Genomic DNA, 18,966 nt, shown 5'->3' with positions numbered 1-18,966 from the left:
GTCAGGAGGAGTGGGTGACGATGCCCAGTGGTTACTTTGACAATACCTGGGCCTTTGTCAAGGATTCAGGTTAATCCCGTCACCCATAAGGCTCGTGCGTTTTTTGAAGTGACGGTGCTAACACTTGTTATTTTTTTCTTTTTCCAGCTTATACCCGTCCGCATATAACTGACGAGCAGGAGGAGTTCATCCGTCGGATTCTAGAAATTCCTTTGGAGGACCGTAAGTGCAAGGATTTGATTACCCTTGACACCCTCCATCTATACTGTGGGGGCCCAAATCCGTCAGCGGAAGCTCGCAGGTTGGAGGAGTTTGCGCGACGTCGTAAGTAGACTTTTATTTTTCCGTCAGTTTCATTATTTCCGTCACTTTTCCTAAAGTGTTTTCTTTGTGTTGTAGAGATGGATTCTGCGAAGCAAAGGATACGGGCTGCCGCAGCTCGTCAGAAGGAGGAGAGGAAGGCCAAGGACGCAGGGGGGGAAGCCTCGTCAACCCCCACGGCCGTCGCCAAAGTGACGAAGAGGAAACCTGACGGGAGTGACGGCCGTCCCTCAAAAAAGCCTGCCGTCACTCCGTCAGTCGAACCATTGAAGGAAAAGTCCCCTCCGACGTCTGGCCATGGTGCGGGAAAGGGGGTGATGACTTCCGCTGGTCCCGTCACTGAGGGTCCATGCCGTCTCCTAACCCACAAAGAATATGCCGTCGGGGAGGTTGAGTCCCTGATAAAACCAACGGACATGGAGCCCTGTGATCAAGTAGGGACGGAGGATTTAGGGGCGTCGGCCCTCTTTGATCTCTCCAGGGTAAGTTTCTCACATTTTTGGGTTGAACATGCCGTATCTTGTTTTGGCGTACTTTTTTATCTGACGGATATGCTCTTTCAGGCCTTGGTTCGTGTCAAAGCCCTCCGTGACCGTTGCGTGGCGAAGGAGGGGGTCGTCAGCCGAGTTCGCAGCCATAACAAGAACTTGCTGAATCAGCAGGCTCAGTATAAGGAAGCCGTCCGTATCCTGAACCAGGAGCTGCAGGATGTTAATACTAAACTGACGGCGGCCAGTGGCGAGAACGTCAAGCTCCAAGGAGAGGTGACGGCTCTGGAGGAGAGGCTACAGACGGCGGGGGCTGACGCGATCAGGGACTTCAAAACGTCGCAGTCTTTCATCGACTCATGTGGTCAGTATTATGGCACTGGGTTTGATGATTGCCTTCATCAGGTTGCGTCGGCCTTCCCGGATCTGGACTTGTCTGGGATTACAATGGATGATGGAGACGACGTCTCTCTTCAGCCCGAACCCACACCGGAGCATGACGGCAGCGTCGTCCTGGCTCAGCCTGCCGCTAATCCTACAGCTTCTGATTCTCCTGCTGTTATAGTGGACGTTGAAGACCGTCTTGCTGACGGCAATCCTGCTGACGTTCCTGCTGCCTAATTATGGCTTTGTAGTTTGCTTCTTTTTTCTTTTTTTCATCTCTTCTGGAAAACAGTTGTAATTTTTAGACAGTTTTAGTTTTAAACAGTTGTAATTTTAAACAATTGTAGTTTTTAAACAATTGTAATGTTTAAGTGCCCATGACGTTTATGCATAGTTGCACGTATTTCATTTCCGTCGCTTTTATCTCTATCTTAGACAAATGTTGGAAATTCCCGTCTGTTTTTAATACGTCGGCTTTTTAAACTGTTTGAATATCCCGTCAGCTTTACGACCGTCGGTTTACAAGTGTTGTCTTTTGACATCTTTGTTGGTCCGTCAGCTTTGAGGACCTTGCCTCTAAGATGGTTATTCCACCTTATTGGACCGTCAGCCCTTAGGCTGTTAGTCTTTTTGGGCCGTCACCTTCTTGGCCTTGGCCCTGATGTCATTTGACATCCTTTTGGTCCGTCAGTTTTTTTTTTTTTTTTGGCTTTTAGCCTTTTTGGGCCGTCACCTTCTTGGCCTTGGCCTTGATGTCATTTGACATCGTTTTAGCCCGTCAGCTTTTTAGGTGTTGATGTCTTTTGACATCTTTGTTGATCCGTCGGCTTTTTAGCCTTTTCGGACCACTGTTTTCTTGGCTTTTTTAGCCTTGATGCCTTGACATCTTTCATTAGTCCGTCAACTATTAAGGTCTGGGCCCTGTGATGGTTACTCCATCTTATTGGACCGTCGGCTTTTTCTTTACTCCGTGTGTTATGGACTTAGTCGTTTTTTTGGGCTGCAAACTTAGTGGACCGTCGGAAGGAAAATACACTTCAGCAATTTCTGAATAAAACTCCTCTTATTGCCATGCATTTAAATAAAAGTAATTAAAACCAAATCCTGCCCCTTGGGCTAAAAAAGTTGTTGCGAAAAAAAACTAAAATAAACGATAAATCTGAGGAGTTAAACTATAATTTGCTGAAAAAATATAAAAGGAGTTGGTTTTCATGCTGCTGCTCCTATTGGTAGTACTTCCGTAGGTGCTCGGTGTTCCATGGATGTGGTAGTTTCTGTCCCTCCAATGTTTCAAGGTGGTAAGTACCTTTTCTCTGCCACGACAAAACTCGGTAAGGACCTTCCCAATTGGGGCCGAGTTTCCCTTGGGTAGGGTCCCTAGCGGCGCCCATGACTTTTCTAAGAACAAGGTCTCCGACTTGGAAGTCTCTGTGTCGGACCCGAGAGTTATAGCATTTGGCCATGCGATCCTGGTACCTAGCGAGCCTCTGTTCTGCTGCTGCCCTGATCTCGTCCACTAGGTCAAGCTGCAGTCGTATAGCCTCATCGTTTCTGCCCTCATCGTGGTTGTGTACCCTGTAGCTTGCGAGTCCAACTTCGGCCGGGATGATTGCTTCGCTTCCGTACGTCAGGCGAAACGGTGTCTCTCCTGTGGGTGTTCTTGCCGTCGTCCTGTATGCCCATAGTACACTTGGCAATTCTTCGGGCCATATACCCTTTGCCCCCTCGAGCCGAGTCTTGATGATCTTGAGCAAGGATCGGTTTGTGACTTCGACCTGTCCATTAGCTTGAGGGTGGGCGGGGGAGGAGTAGTGGTTTTTTATTCCCAACTGTGAGCAAAAATCCCGGAAATGGTCGTTGTCGAACTGTCTCCCGTTATCCGAGACAAAGACTCTAGGAATGCCAAACCTGCATACGATGCATCTCCAGACGAAGCTCCGAACGTTTTTCTCCGTAATCGTGGCTAAAGCTTCAGCTTCTACCCATTTCGTGAAATAGTCGATGCCTACTACCAGGAATTTCAGCTGCCGTATAGCTGTAGGGAATGGTCCCATAATGTCTAATCCCCATTGTGCGAACGGCCATGGGGCTGTCATTGGGGTCAGCTCTTCGGTCGGTTGTCTGATGATATTGCTGAACCGTTGGCATTTGTCGCAGGTCCTGACATAGGCTTCGGCGTCCTTCTGCATGGTGGGCCAATAATACCCTGCTCGTACAAGCTTGTGTACCAATGATCTGGACCCTGAGTGGTTTCCGCAGATTCCTTCATGTACTTCTCTCATGATGTAGTCTGCTTCTTCCGCACCCAAGCACCTCAGATACGGTCGGGAGAAACCTCTCTTGTATAGGACGTCTTTTATCAGGACGAACCTTGCCGCCTGGACTTTAAGTTTCCTTGCGGCGTCCTTCTCGTCTGGTAAGACCCCGTCTTTTAAGTACGAAACTAACGGTGCTGCCCAGCTGCTGTCGGAACATATTTCCTGCATGTTGCTGAGATCTATTAGCGGGGAAAGCTGTACAAAAGAGAGTACATTACCAGGGATGACCATTTGTTCAGCTGAAGCGGCCTTCGCGAGACGGTCGGCTCTCTGGTTCTCTTCTCTGGGAATCTGAACGACTTTGGCTTCTAGGTCTCCCACCCTTGTCTTTACTTCGCCAAGGTACCTTTTCATCTTTTCGCCCTTGCAATCGTAGTCTCCGTTTATTTGGTTAGTGATGACCTGCGAGTCGCAGTAGATGACTACCCTGGCGGCTCCTGCTACTTTGGCAAGGTCAAGTCCTGCTATCAGAGCCTCATACTCTGATTCATTGTTGGTGGCAGGGAAGTCGAAACGGACCATACATTCGATGGTGTCTCCCTCGGGCGATAGCAGCACGATGCCGGCCCCTGCGGCTTGTCTGTTGGACGATCCGTCCGTATATATGCTCCATTGAGGGGACCCTGCTGCCTCCTCATCTTCCCCATGGGTGAACTCAGCTATAAAGTCGGCGACGATCTGTCCCTTGATGGCGGTCCGCGGGCGATATTGAATGTCAAATTCGCTTAATTCTATGGCCCAGAGTGCTAATCGTCCCGCCGTCTCTGGGCTGCTCATCGCCCGTCGTAAGGGCTTGTCCGTTAGGACGTTTATAGTATGAGCTTGGAAGTATGGCTTAAGCTTACGGGCTGCCGTAATCAATGCGAAGGCAAGTTTCTCCATGGGCGGGTATCTCTCTTCGGCACCGTGAAGCGCTCGGCTTGCGTAGTACACGGGTTTTTGCACCTTCTCTTCCTCTCTAACCAAGGCCGCGCTAACGGCTGCGGGGGAGACGGCTAGATAGAGGAAAAGTTCCTCTCCAGGCTGTGACGGGCTTAGCAGTGGTGGGGAGGAGAGGTAAGCCTTCAATCTTTCGAACGCTTGTTGGCACTCGTCAGTCCACTCGAAGGATTTCTTCAATGTTCGGAAGAAGGGCAAGCACTTGTCCGTCGCCCTTGACACGAACCTATTCAGTGCCGCTATTTTTCCATTGAGGCTTTGCACCTCCTTCACATTTCTTGGTGGTGCCATATCCATAATGGCCCGGATCTTGTCCGGGTTTGCCTCGATCCCTCTTTGAGACACCATGAATCCCAAGAATTTTCCTGCCGTCACTCCAAAGGCACATTTCCCCGGATTGAGTTTCATGTTGTAAGAGCGAAGGGTGTCGAATGTTTCTTTGAGGTCTCCTAGATGATCTTCCTCCCTTCGGCTTTTGACTAGCATGTCGTCTACGTAGACCTGGACATTCCTCCCAATTTGTTGCGCGAACATTTTGTTCATGAGCCTTTGGTATGTTGCGCCCGCGTTCTTCAGGCCGAAGGGCATGACCTTGTAGCAGAATAGGCCTTGGCTGGTCACGAACGACGTTTTCTCCTGGTCGGCTTCGTGCATCCGGATTTGGTTGTATCCTGAGAAAGCGTCCATGAAGCTCAGCAACTGATGTCGGGCCGTAGAGTCTACTAGGACGTCGACCCTGGGAAGGGGGTAGCTGTCCTTGGGGCAGGCCTTGTTAAGGTCGGTGAAGTCCACACACATTCGCCATTTTCCGCTCGCTTTCTTCACCATCACTACATTTGCTAACCAGTCGGGATAGTACACTTCCCTGATGAAGTTTGCTTCCCGTAGCTTTCTGACTTCCTCTGCTATGGCTCGGTCCCGCTCCGGGGCAAACACCCTCTTCTTTTGTCTGACGGGTGAAAAGGCGGGCGACACATTCAGCTTATGCACCATGATTGAAGGATCTATTCCTGGCATATCTTCATGACCCCATGCGAATACGTCTTGATTTTGCCTAAGGAATGTTATGAGCTCTTGACGGGTCGTGGGGTTAGCGAGTGTTCCAATTTTGGTCGTTCGGCCAGGATCGGAACTGTCAAGGGGTATTTCTTCTAGCTTCTCAACCGGCTCCGTTACCGTCCGGTGCTCTTCTATACTTAAAGTCTGAACCTGATCCTCCATTTCCACCATGGCTATGTAACATTCGCGCGCGGCCATCTGATTCCCGCGCAACTCCCCTACCCCGTAGTCAGTTGGGAACTTAATCATCAGGTGGTAGGTGGAGGTTACTGCCTTCCATGAGTTGAGCGTGGGTCGCCCGAGGATAGCGTTGTAGGCTGATGAGCAATCAACAACCAAGAATGTCACGTCCCTGGCTATCTGTTGGGGGTAATCACCCACAATTACGGATAAGGTGACCGCGCCCAGTGGGAATACTCGGCTCCCGCCGAAGCCGACAAGTGGGGCATTTGTTGGGATCAGTCGCCCCCTGTCGATCCTCATCTGCTGGAACACGGTGTAGTATAAGATATCTGCTGAACTGCCGTTGTCGACAAGCACCCGGTGCATATTGTAATCTCCTACACGCAAGCTGACGACGAGTGCGTCGTCATGTGGATGGTGAAGGCGTCGTGCGTCTTCTTCTGAGAATCCGATTACGGGACCTTCTCTTCTTGTTATCTTAGGCACGGCTCCCGTCAGTTGAACACTCTGTATCATCCGAAGATAGGTCTTACGGGCCTTCTTGGATGACCCGGCGGCGGTCATCCCTCCTATGATCATCCTTATATCCCCAATTGGGGGCCTTGGTCGCTCATTGTCCCGTCGGGGGTGCTGGTCTTGTGCGGGGGGATCCGCTCTCTCCTTGCTAACGAATCTCTGCAGCTTTCCTTGTCTAATAAGGGCTTCAATCTGCTGCTTGAGGTCATAGCAATCAGCTGTGTCGTGGCCGTGGTCGCGGTGGAATCGGCAGTACTTATCTCGGGAACGTTTGTTGGGGTCACTCTTCAGCTTTCCTGGGAACGTCAGCGATTCCTCGTCCTTGATCTGCATAAGGACTTGATCTATCGGGGCTGTTAGCGGAGTGAAGCTCGTGAACCTTCCCCCCAGGGGCTTAGGGCGTCTTTCGTCCCTTCGGTCCGCGGTTCTTATCTTCTTTCGGCTTTGGTCCTGTCGACTGTCTTCCTGCAGTTCTCTTTTTCTAGGCCTCTCTTCCCGAGCCAAGAGTGCATCTTCAGCGTTCATATACTTTGTGGCACGATAAAGCACTTCTGACATGGTTTTTGGGTCGTTTTTGTATATGGAAAACAAAAACTTGCCCTTCTTCAAACCATTTGTGAATGCCGCGACAAGTATCTTGTCGTCAGCTTCGTCGATCGAGAGCGCCTCTTTATTGAAGCGGGAGATGTAGGCTCTTAGAGTTTCGTCTTCTCGCTGCTTCATACTCATCAAGCAAGCCGTAGACTTCTTGTACCGATGGCCTCCAATAAAGTGTGCAGTAAACTGAGCGCTGAGTTCTTTGAAGGTGCTGATGGAGTTTGGGGCCAGTCGACTGAACCAAATTCTCGCTGCGCCCTTTAGCATTGTAGGGAAGGCCCTACACATGATGGCGTCCGCTACTCCTTGAAGGTGCATTAGTGTTTTGAAGGTCTCCAGGTGGTCCAGTGGGTCCTTGACCCCGTCATAACTGTCTATCTGCGGCATGCGGAACTTACCTGGCAACGGGTAGGAGTTGACGGTAGTGGTGAACGGTGAGTCCGTTCGGTTGACGAGGTCGTCAAGGTCGCTCGATACCCGTCCCTTGAGAGCATTCATCATAACCTCCATTTGTTCCTTCATGGCTTGCATCTCCGCGAGAACGAGGGGCGGAGTGGTTTCCGCGAGGGAGGGGATGCTCGTGTTCTGTCGTTCAGGTTTGCTCGGGGCGTTGCTGGCCTGGGGTCCTTCCTGGTTTCTCCTGTCAGCGCTGGTTCCTTCTTGCTCTGCTCCTTGGTTGTTGGGAGCTGCATTCTTCTGTCTCAGTTGCTCTTCTAGGTCGTGATTTTGCTTTGTGAGGCGCTCCACGGCGGCGGCGAGCGTCCTCACCTGTCTTTCAAGCGCGGTTGTAGGAGCTTCTTCTTCTTGAATATCGTTGTTGGTCGCCATTGAACGAGTGAGTACCATGTAACTCTCTTGTCTTGAAAGCGAGAACGTGCTAAAGCGTTTCCCACAGACGGCGCCAACTGATGATACCGAAAACAATACCACCAATGAGTCACACGTTCCTCGCACGATCACTAATGGCACCTGCACAACGAAAAAGAATAACCTAGCGGGGAGTACCGGTGTGGTACCGGCCAAGTACCCTCCGAAGGTCAAATTAGAATTATTCTCACTGCTCTAGAGTGCTAGAGAGGGTAAATTACGCGTACCTTGGTTTGTGAGGGTGCTTGGGTTTTTATAGTAGAGAGGGTTGACCCTCTTTTCCTTGGAGTAGAAGTCTTTTCCTTGTAGGAGTCTCCTTGGGCGTATTTTACGGGATTCTTTCCATATAGGAGTCTTTAGGTTCCATGAAACGTGGGGAGCAAGTTATTTACTTATACGTGCAAAATGGAAACTCCATAGACTGACACCGTCAGTTTATGTTATCCCGTCAGTCTATGCTTACTCCGTAAGCTTCAGGAAGTTCGGCCCTATGTGGAGTTCTTTTGCCTTACATCACCGTCAGCCTAGAAGGTATGCTGACGGCAAGACCATCTCGTCATCCTTGTTAAGTCGGCCTCTTCACCCATACCAGGTCTGCACCGTCGCCTTTGTCAGGTACGTGCCGTCACCCTTGTCAGGCACGTGCCGTCACCCTTGCCAGTGTTTTTATCCTCATCACATACCTTGGCCGCCCAAATCGCTTTCCAAATTTTATTGCACTGTGAGTAATTGGATGATTGGCCATGAGAAGATCTCAGTTGTTGAGTTTGTATCATCTTGTATGCACTTTTTACTGAATATTCGCCCGTGTTTGTGTATGCCCAAGTTTGGATGTCTTGCACCACTCTATTGCTCAAAGGGATGAATTTAATAACCTCAGCTTCGTGTTGGAGGAATACATGATCAATCATGGATACACACCATGATCTTGTAATTGGATCAATGAGGTTATCCACTGTGGCCATTGATGACATTGTGGAGTATGGGGTTACCACCTTGAATGATGGTAGAGTTGGAAGCCATCGGTCTTGCCAAATTCGAATTTTATTTCCGGTTCCTACTCGCCATCTTAAACCACTGTCCAAGACAGATTTGGCTGCCACTATACTTTTCCATGCAAAACTAATTGAATTTGGTGAAGGAGCATCTAAGAAAGATATATTGGGAAAGTACTTTGATTTGTAGACTCGATAGAACAAGGAGTGTGTATTTTTCATAAGCCTCCATCCTTGTTTGGCTAACATGGCTAAGTTGAAGGAATGAAGCTCCCGAAAACCAATTCCTCCCATTGACTTGGGCATATAGAGTTTAGACCAACTCAACCAGTGTACTTTCCTTTCTTGCATCTTTTGACCCCACCAAAATCTGCTCATCATCCCTTCAAGATCTTTAAGCAAACCTTTCGGTAGCAAGAAACATCCCGTGGCATATGTGGGGATAGCTTGTGCCACGGCTTTAATCAAAATTTCCTTTCCAGCTTGAGACATCATCTTTTCCTTCCATCCCTTTAGTTTACTCCAGACTCTTTCAATGATTTGAGCAAAAGCTGCTTTTTTGTTATGCCCCACTATACTAGGCAGCCCTAAATACTTCTCATATTCTGGGATTTTCTCTGCACCCAATGCCTGTTTGATTGATTCTTGAGTCTCAAAGCTAGTATTGCTGCTAAAGAAAAGAGAAGTTTTATCAATATTAACCTTTTGTCCTGAAGCATCCTCATATAAATTAAGCAAAGAAATGACTTGTTGGCACTCCTCGACTGAGGCACGACAAAATAATAAACTATCATCAGCAAATAGGAGATGAGAAATATAAGGACCATCTCTGCTAGTTGCCACTCCTCTTATAATTCCATCTATTTCTGCCTTTCTAAGCAACACAGTAAGCCCCTCAGCACAAAATAGAAAGAGATAAGGTGACAAAGGGTCGCCTTGTCTCAGTCCTCTTGTTATTTTGCTATTGTTGAAATTGACCTTACTGGGGTTGGTGTAGCCAGGTGCTGTCCTGAGCTGTGTTTAGTTCCTTAGTTTTCTTTTCTTGTTTTTCCCTTTAACAAAAAAAAAAAAAAAAAAAATTCAAGAAAATATTTATAGCCCTACTTCTCACAGGAGAAATCAGGCAAATCCTTGTCTTTTTGCCAATGGTACTCAGCCTTGTTGCCAAGTACAAGCAGTGCTAATCAACTCATGTATATCTTTAGCAACTCAATCCTAAATATTTGGTTCCATATTCACCTAAAAAAAATATTATTAAAAAGGAAAATTTAACGAAGACTCTAAGAGCCGAGCTTAGTAGCGTAAGCTTATAATCGAGTTGAGACATTTATTAAAGTAGTTGAATGTATGTTATGATTCGATAAATGGAATGTGGTTAGTTTATTTATTTGTTCACCGTTGAGTCCCTAAGAGTATTTGTGGGAGTCAAAAACCACAAAAGGAAAAAGATCTAAAGGCTGGCAAGACGTTGGGGTGATTGATAAACCCAATTTATTTAATAAAAATATAAAGGGAAGACTCTACAAGGAGAAACTCAAACAACTAATTTATAAAACAAAATTTCATTCACATTGAAGTAGACTCATTACAAAGGAAAAACCACTTTTTCCCACGGTATTGGATTACAAAAGACAAGATTTACTCTCTCCTTTAGTTTTTCTTTCTCTCTTCCTTTTTTTCCCTCCCCCCTATTTGCCAGTCCCCCCCCCCCCCCTATTATAGACATCCTCTCTTCCCTTATCCTCCTAGCTGTCCTGTTTCTGGCCGGATTTCCTTGGATATTTCTCACCTCCTTTATTGGTTTCTCCCCTTTCTTATCTTGATACAAGACTTTTGGGGGTGTTTGTACTATTCAGGTTGTCTCATTTGTATTTAATGTGGTAGAGGTTATTTGCATTTAATGTAGCAGAGGTTAGGAAAAGAACTCCTCATTAATGCGGAGGTAAAGATCTTTGTTATCCTTATCTGTCTAGAGGATTTCCCAAGGTTATATTTGGGCACATGGTGGATTATCTGTGTTCATTACCTCGGATAAGGCTTCGAGAGATGTAGCGTATCATCAATTTCGCAGAAACGATTCGTAGAGATTCCCTTCGCTACTTAAATAGATGGGCTTATCCCATTCTACTCCATGGGATCCTCCAGGCATTTGAGCCTTATCTTAAGTAGATGGGTCCGGCCCATTCCACTCCACAGGATCCTCTAAACATTTGGGCCTCATACCTGGGTGTAAATTCTTTCATCCCCCCACAATATGGTTTAGGAAATATTTTTAGTAGGGATGACAATTTATTTCCAACCCACAGATACCCATCTTAACCCTAATGGGTTGGATTTTACCCAACCTGATAAATTATAGGGTTGGGTATGGGTTTAAAAAAAAACCCAAAATGGGTCCAGGTCGGGTTCGGGTTTTTGCAAAAACCCGGCTCGAACTTGGACCCGGACTTGACCCGTTTATATATAAGTTAAAAATACTAAAATACCCCGATATATATAAGTTAAAAAAAAAAAAAAAAAAAACCCTAACCCAATATTCCCATTTCACTCAGTCAGCCACTACTCTCTTTGACTCTTTCTACTCTCCACTCCCACTCGATCACTCCCTCTCACTTACCCCCAACCTCCAATCTGTTACCGCTGGCTTGAACATCTGTCACCGTCGGCCTGATTAGCCTGAAGCCCTTCACCGCCAGCCATCAGTTGCACCTCCAGCCGCCTTGTTTCCTCCATGTGTCTCCATTGGACCACCTCGTTCTCTATCTTTTTTTTTTTTTTTTTTTTTTCTAGGTTCATTTCGTCTCAATCATGTGAGTTGTTTGTATTTGTGTTTGTGATTTTGAAAGGGAAAATCATAAATTTGAAATTTTTGTGTTTGTGTTTGTGATTTTGAATGGGAAAATTATAAATTTGAAATTTTTGTGTTTGTGTTGGTGTTAGGATTTGTGTTTGTTTTTGTTATTTTGAAAGGGAAAATCATAAATCTTTGGTCATTGTTCATCCATGATTTCCTGGTGGGTCTTTTTATTTTTCAAATTTTCAATTTCATTCTTTGATTTTCTCTGCCGATCCTCAAATCTTTATTATTTTTCAACAATTGTTGTATGTGGGTATTTCATTCTTTGATTTCTTTGATTTTCTCTACCTAAGTATACTCCTGCTAGTATAAAAAATAAAAAATAAATAAAAAATGTTTGCCTAGATTCAAGCCTTGAATATGGACAAACACATTCTCAAAAAGAATCTGGCAAACACATTTTCAAAAATAATGAATCAGGCAAATATATATATATATATATATATTTTTTTTTTGGGATTAGGCCATGGTTTGGGTCCAAATCGTGGCATGGCTAGCGGGGCCTGTAGGTGCCCGACGGGCTGGGTTTGGGGTCAAGAAAAAAATCTGTTTAATAAATGGGTCGGGTCCAAGTTTTTGGGGCAGACCTGCGGGTCGGGTTGGGGTATGAAAAAACCCAATCCGAACTCGACCTGTTGTCATTCCTAATTTTTAGAAACTTTTTATAAGAAAAAAGAAGAAGACGCTTGTTAGGCCGGCACATAATAATAAAACCCATGCTTAATTTTTTTATTTTTTTAAATCTTAAGGAAAAATAAATTTACTTATTATTTATAACTCAATTTACATCTTCAAAGGTAAATTTTGCAATAGGGGAAGAGTTCCCTCCAACAAAACTTATGCTAGTTCAATCTCTGAAGCAAAGGATCAGGAATGTGGAGCTTTATTTACAAGTCCAAATGATACCTGCCCAAAAATAACTTGCACAATCTCTTGTGCATAGTGAAGCCCTCCACGATTATCACTGGCAATTGGCAAACATCGTGACCTAAAATATTTTGACCAGACCAATAAAACCTACCTATAATTTTTATTTCCCAAATTAATGAAATGATAAGTCTGTAACTTTGTAATAGATAGTTACATGTATATGATACTACAATTACTCTTTATTTTTTCTCATAACTTACATTGATTCCTTACTCTTTGTTTTTTCTCACAACTTGCATTGATTCCTTACTCTTTGTTTTTTCTCACAACTTACATTGATTCCTTTTTATTGGTGGGGAGGGGGCACCCTCATAATTTGAATGTGTATTACAAAATTCTTAAAAAAAAAAAAAAGTCAAATTCTGGAAACAATAAAATTAAATAAAAATTCTTCATATTATGCATTTTATAATCCTACTAGATATAAACAGCCAATAGGATACACTGGTGACTCAATTAGATTGTTTTTTTTTTTTCTTTTGCCAATTCTGTCACATAATAATAACCCAATTGATTTTTAATTTTTGTGTGCGTTTGGAATGGATTATTTTTCTCAACTTATTTTATTATTCAGCTTATTTTTACTACTATTCATGGGTCTCACTGCACTTTTTGGTATTATTTATGAGTTTCACTGTACTATATTAGCTAACTTTTATTTTTATCTATAGTACTTTCAGCAAAAAATTTTCAATTTTAGCAAAATAAGCAGATCCAAACGGGGTAATTATTGGATACTCTTGGATTACTATAAATACATATTTCTTCCTCTCACATAATTGTGGATCCCACTAATTAAATTTATGGTGGGACCTAAAATTCATATGAGAGGGGAGAGTACGCATTCATTGTATTCCCGGAGTATTCAATAATTTTCCTCCAAACGAACACTTTGTCTCAAACTTGGAATACCAAATTGTCCACTGTAGTACTAAATACTATAATTAACTAACCGGCTTGAGTCGGAGTTTGAAAATATAAAATTTTAGTACAACACACTGAGAGGAATTCCTTCTTGTCATTTTTTTTTACTTGGATTAAAAATAATTGTAGGGTCCGATTTTTCTGGTTCGGCCCAAGATGCGTGGGACTTTAGACCAGCGAGCTCGGTACAATGAATTTGTAGAGAGTGGGCCAAAGAGTTAGGTTTTGGTGTATGAACAAAAGTTATCATGGTGTTTTACTCGATTAGGATGAGATGGTTTGAGTTCATCTGGGAGAATTGGTCCTTGGCACGGTTCTGGGAGCCCTTTCTGGTCCCTCTCGTGTGTTGGGGGGTCCCCCCCTCCCTCTGTCTCTCTTTACTCCATTTTTATAGTAGATTTCTTCCTCCTGAATGGGGTCCCTAGGGTAGGTGCTTGTCCCATCCGTCTTTCCCTCCAGTTGTTGGGAGTGGTTGTAAGGACAGGGAAGTATGGCCATGTCAGGCACAAGGTCATGAACGCAAAAATGACAGTCTTTTCCCTAGACACCTCCCTTTTCTGCTATAATACTTTTCCTGCTCCGTGGTACGATATAGAGTGTCACTACCAGTGGCAGGTTGTCTCCTTTATCCTCGGCTATATCCATGCGGAGGAAGATTCTCCTCATGGCCGAGGAGGGGTCTTTCCTTGGGCTGGGCCCTTGGCCCAAATGTAGACACTCGCATGGGCCTCTGGACATTTTACCCCCCACAATAATATTCCATATTCACATTATTTTGTGCAAAAATTTCTATATATTTTAACATAAAACCACATTTTTTCTATTTTACACAACTACATTTCAAAAACACTTACATCGTATTATTTATTTTACACTAAATGTTATTAAAATTTTGGGCAAATTACAACTTACCCATCTATGGTTTAGCCAAAATTTAAGTTGTCTACCTGTAATTTGAAATTTGACAATTTACCCACCTAAAGTTAGCTCAGTTAGAGTTCCGTAACTCACTTTTGTTAAAAACATGACTAAATATGTAATTTTGCTTCACTTTTATATATAAGTGGAGCAAAATTACCACCAAAAAAAAAAAAAAACAACAACAACAACCTAAAAAGACAAGATCAAATAAGATTTAAAGAATTCAACAGAATACTTGCATCATGAGATTTCAAATCATAGGTAAGCAATTTAAATTTCGATCAAATGTTAGGTGATAAAGTGTCAAATTTTAAATCATAAGTAAGCAACTTAAATTTTGGTCAAACCATATGTGAGTAAGTTGTAATTTACCCTAAAATATTATTTTATTTATCAAGCTATAGATAGGCAACTTAAATTTCGGTCAAATCATAGGTAGGCAACTTATATTTCGGTCAAACCATATGTAGGTAAGTTGTAATTTATCCTAAAATATTATTTTATTTATCAATTTTTTTATTGCTTTCTCAAATCGCTTCTCTCTCCCTATGTATACACATTTATAGAATAAGGGTAATGTTTTGGCTTAAATGTATAATATTAACTTTTCTATTCTATTATACACACACAAATGTCTAAGATTGAGGGAGTTTAGAAAAGTACAAGTGTCTCATGTTAAACGGTAAGACAATCATCCTACTCATCTCTTGGCTCAGCATGCTAAGGAAATTGATGGTTATATAGCTTGGATAAAGGAAAATTATATTATGATTGAGTCAGTTTTGGCCCAAGATGTAATGTTTTTATCTTCTTCTTAATATTTTGAAAATCCAACTGTTGAATTACATGTTTTATATGTTTTTAACATGCATGCCAATTTTCATATTAATCGAATGCTATTTACCATTTGATCTATAAACTCATCTTTTATGCATTATTTTAAACTGCAAAAATTTGAATTTTAACAAGTAATTGATGACATGGCTATTAATTTTTGATCACCTCGAAATTTGGCAAGCATGAAGAATAAACGAAGATAATGTAATCTAACGGTGAATTTGTCAATATTCTCATCCAATTAAAAAATATTGAGTGGTGTAACATTACTTATTGTTACACTAGGTATAACTTGAACTCAACCCATATATATACACACACAGATGTGATTGTTTTTTATAGTAATAGTAATAGAGAGAAAGGGGTTGTCAAGTGTAAACACATATAGCTGCGGGTCAACCGTGGCAAGCTGCAAAAGGCTTGCTTTTGAACGTTTTATATAGGAAACAAATAAAACTCAAATCTTTCATCTTCTTTTTTTACTGAAAAAGGTAGAAAAACTCAAATCTTTATAATTGTTGATTAATTAACAAGTTTAAACTCAAAGCTTTTAACCCCTAAATAAAACTACAAAAAAAACTATATAAAAAATATATCTATAAATGGTTATATATTTAAATCTATTAATAAATAAAAAACGTATAAAAACAATGCAAAATAATTAAATTAAAATTTAGGTAAAAAGGATCTAACATAATTTAATCAAATATTGTTTAGCGTTAAAACTTAAAACAATGAGTTTTAATTGGTTTTAACTAACATGTACCAACATCTAACAAATATCAAAATAACAAATTATATTATAATAAGATGCCAAAAAATGTAAACTATCAAAATGCTACATAGCAACTTAGGAAATACTCCCTCCGTCCAATTTTATTTGTCTTCTATTCCATTTTGGGATGTCCCATCTTGTTTCTAAAAATAAAAGTTATTAGTTTACTAATATTCCTATTATACCCCTAAGCCTCATTAAGAATAACTCTTTTTAAAAAAAGCTGATAAATTTATTTAAGGGTAGTTTTGTAAACTTATACATTTTTATAAGGCAAATAAAACAGTAAATGATGTTCTCTTAAAATGTTTAACTTTTTCAAACAGGACAAATAAAGTGGGACGGAGGGAGTAATAAATAAATAAATAAAAATAAAAGGATTTCAATTTTTGTTTAAAATTCATTAAAAAAAAGCAAATATAAGTTGTTGGGAAATTTAGACCCCGGTTGATATAATTAACAAGTTTTAAATTCAAGTTGTGAATTAGATTTATTATGAATAAAACTTGTTAAAACAAACAAACATCAATATCATGTCAATAATGAATGCAGCAGAAAAGTAAATAAGACAAGATATGATGACCTAGTAAAACCAATGAAACAAACTAGTTTCACAGTAAAAAACCTGAGGGGAAACCTTTCCGAAAAGCAACCCACTATAGAAAAGAGAAGTTTCAGATCTAGTATAAAACCTTTGTCCCTAGACTCTACAGTCCCCGTAGATGAACTTACAGCAGAAACCTTCTAACGCTTCAGAATCTCTGAACTCTTCAATATATGAACACCACCCTTTGATGCACGAATCCCAGTACGTGACTAACCAATTATGCGGATCCCAGTACGCGACTTAATCACCAACTAGAAGAAGATTGTTAGTTGCAAATTTTTTCACTTCATCAACAATGAAGATCAAAAAGTACTTGGTTACAAAATCCTAAGGCGTAAAGACGCAGTAGTTTTTTTCAAAGAGAATAAGGCAACGGTCAACTTTTGCATATGTTCCCCTTGTATTCTCTTATGTGATGACCTCTAAAATAAGCCTTATATATGTCTAGGGTTGTGAGAAAAGAAACCCTACACAAATACATAAACTTGGGCCGAAAATCAGATTTAGAAATTTGAATTCTCGTAACCTCAATAGATACTGTGGGGACTATGGCCCAAAATAACAGGTTGGGCCTTGGACCCGTCCTAGGACACCAGCCCATCCGAGGAGTTAACGTGGCTTAAGCCACCCACGTTAAACATCACTGGAAACAAAGAAAACAAGTCTGAGGAGGAATTTCTCCTCGGACACTGAAAATTTGGAGCGAAAGGACATCCTAGGCACTAAAAGCTCATCCCCTAAATACGTGAAAAGTAAGGAAACACAAAATATCTAAGCAAAAGCTGCCACCGCCACATTGAATGCACTACAGCTACTTTCCTGGCCGTATTAATGTGAAGAAGACTCCTAAACAGTGCTACCTTAACTACTGCAACTCACAAAGAACTGAAAGAGGTGTTTGATGGGACAGATGCTCAAGTGGAGGTTTGGATGATCAACAAGTGTAAAGCCCAGATGACAGGAAAATGCCTATATAATGTGTAAAAACCCTCATAAGAGGGGGACTAAAAAAGGAGGAGAGAGAACTGTAGCATGCAAAGGAACCCCACTGCATTGATTCGTATATACAAACTAAGTGTTTAGCTCTATCAGATCGTGTGGTCTTTCAATATAATGGCTTTTGTTCTTGTTCATGTATTACTTTATTCCATGCAATACCCCGTTTAACTTACTAAAACCTAGTTCTTTGATCCATACTCTACAAAAAAATTCATTGTGTTGGGCTCTTTGGACCAAGACTCACAAAATAGGGGTTTGGGCTCCAAAACTGTGTCCCTACAAATACCTTGATCGATCAAGAATCTGTCGAGCTTCATTTATTAAATCTCGATAGATACCTATCTGTTGAGCAGTTGTCGAGCTATCCATCCAGTTTTAATGAATAGCTTTTCTTCACTTGTTTCTTGGTCCAATCTTCATGGCTTTAATACTAGACTTGAACAACATGTTTCTTGAAGTATTAAACACATTCTAGATCTACCTAATTATAAGTAAAGTGCGTTTTGTCAAAAGATTAGCTAACTACATAAATATTGACATATGTTCCTAATATAAATCACATATGTCCTAATATAAGTAGTATTAAATTTAGGTACACACATTTCACTTAGCACGGAATTAGAATAGCTTTGAAATCTAATTTGGAACACTTGATATGAAAGTAGAGCGAATTAAATTTATCCCTATTATTTTTTGAAATAAAACTTAACTCTTATTAAGGTTTTACTTTAATATATTATATAGATTTGTGAACAACTCGTGAAATCGATCTCAACACATACATAAACGGCATCAATCGCATATATTTTCACCTTATTTTGGAAAAAATTATATTAAAATTGACAATATTTCTAACAATTTTCATTTAAAAAGTAAACAAATAAAACTAAATACTAAGCCAAGCAATCTTGAACTTCAATATTGGGCTTGACCCTCAATTTGATTATAGCTCTAACTAACTTACTAACACAAAATATTAATAGTATATTAAATGTGAGTGTGTGCATTTAAATTAATTTAACTTTCTCATACCTTATTTCTAAAATAAATAAATAAAAACTTTCTCATACCTTAAATACTAAAAAAAAAAAAAAATCCATACCTTAGATTCTCAAAAATTAAATAAAAATAAAGTTCATACTTTAAATTAAACAACAAATTGGACAATTGTAAAGTCCACTAAAACAATCCACTTGCAATTTGCTTCCCCCAATGACCTAAACTGGGGGGACAATCCTTTTCATTGGTCAATTCCGACCCATTAATTTCTCATTATATATAATATTTGATTCCAATTATAAAATGGATTCATATGTAGATGGGATTTTTCTATCATAATCTGAAAGCACCACTTGTTTTTTTTTTTTTTTTTCCTGCTTTGAAATTTTATACAAAAGTGATGTATAATAACATAACCTCTTGGACCAAGAAGCAAAATAAAAGGGACGG

This window comes from Quercus robur, chromosome 1 (assembly GCF_932294415.1).
Source record: "Quercus robur chromosome 1, dhQueRobu3.1, whole genome shotgun sequence".
NCBI classification, from domain to species: Eukaryota; Viridiplantae; Streptophyta; class Magnoliopsida; order Fagales; family Fagaceae; genus Quercus; species Quercus robur.
Note: the sequence above shows the minus strand (reverse complement) of the source record.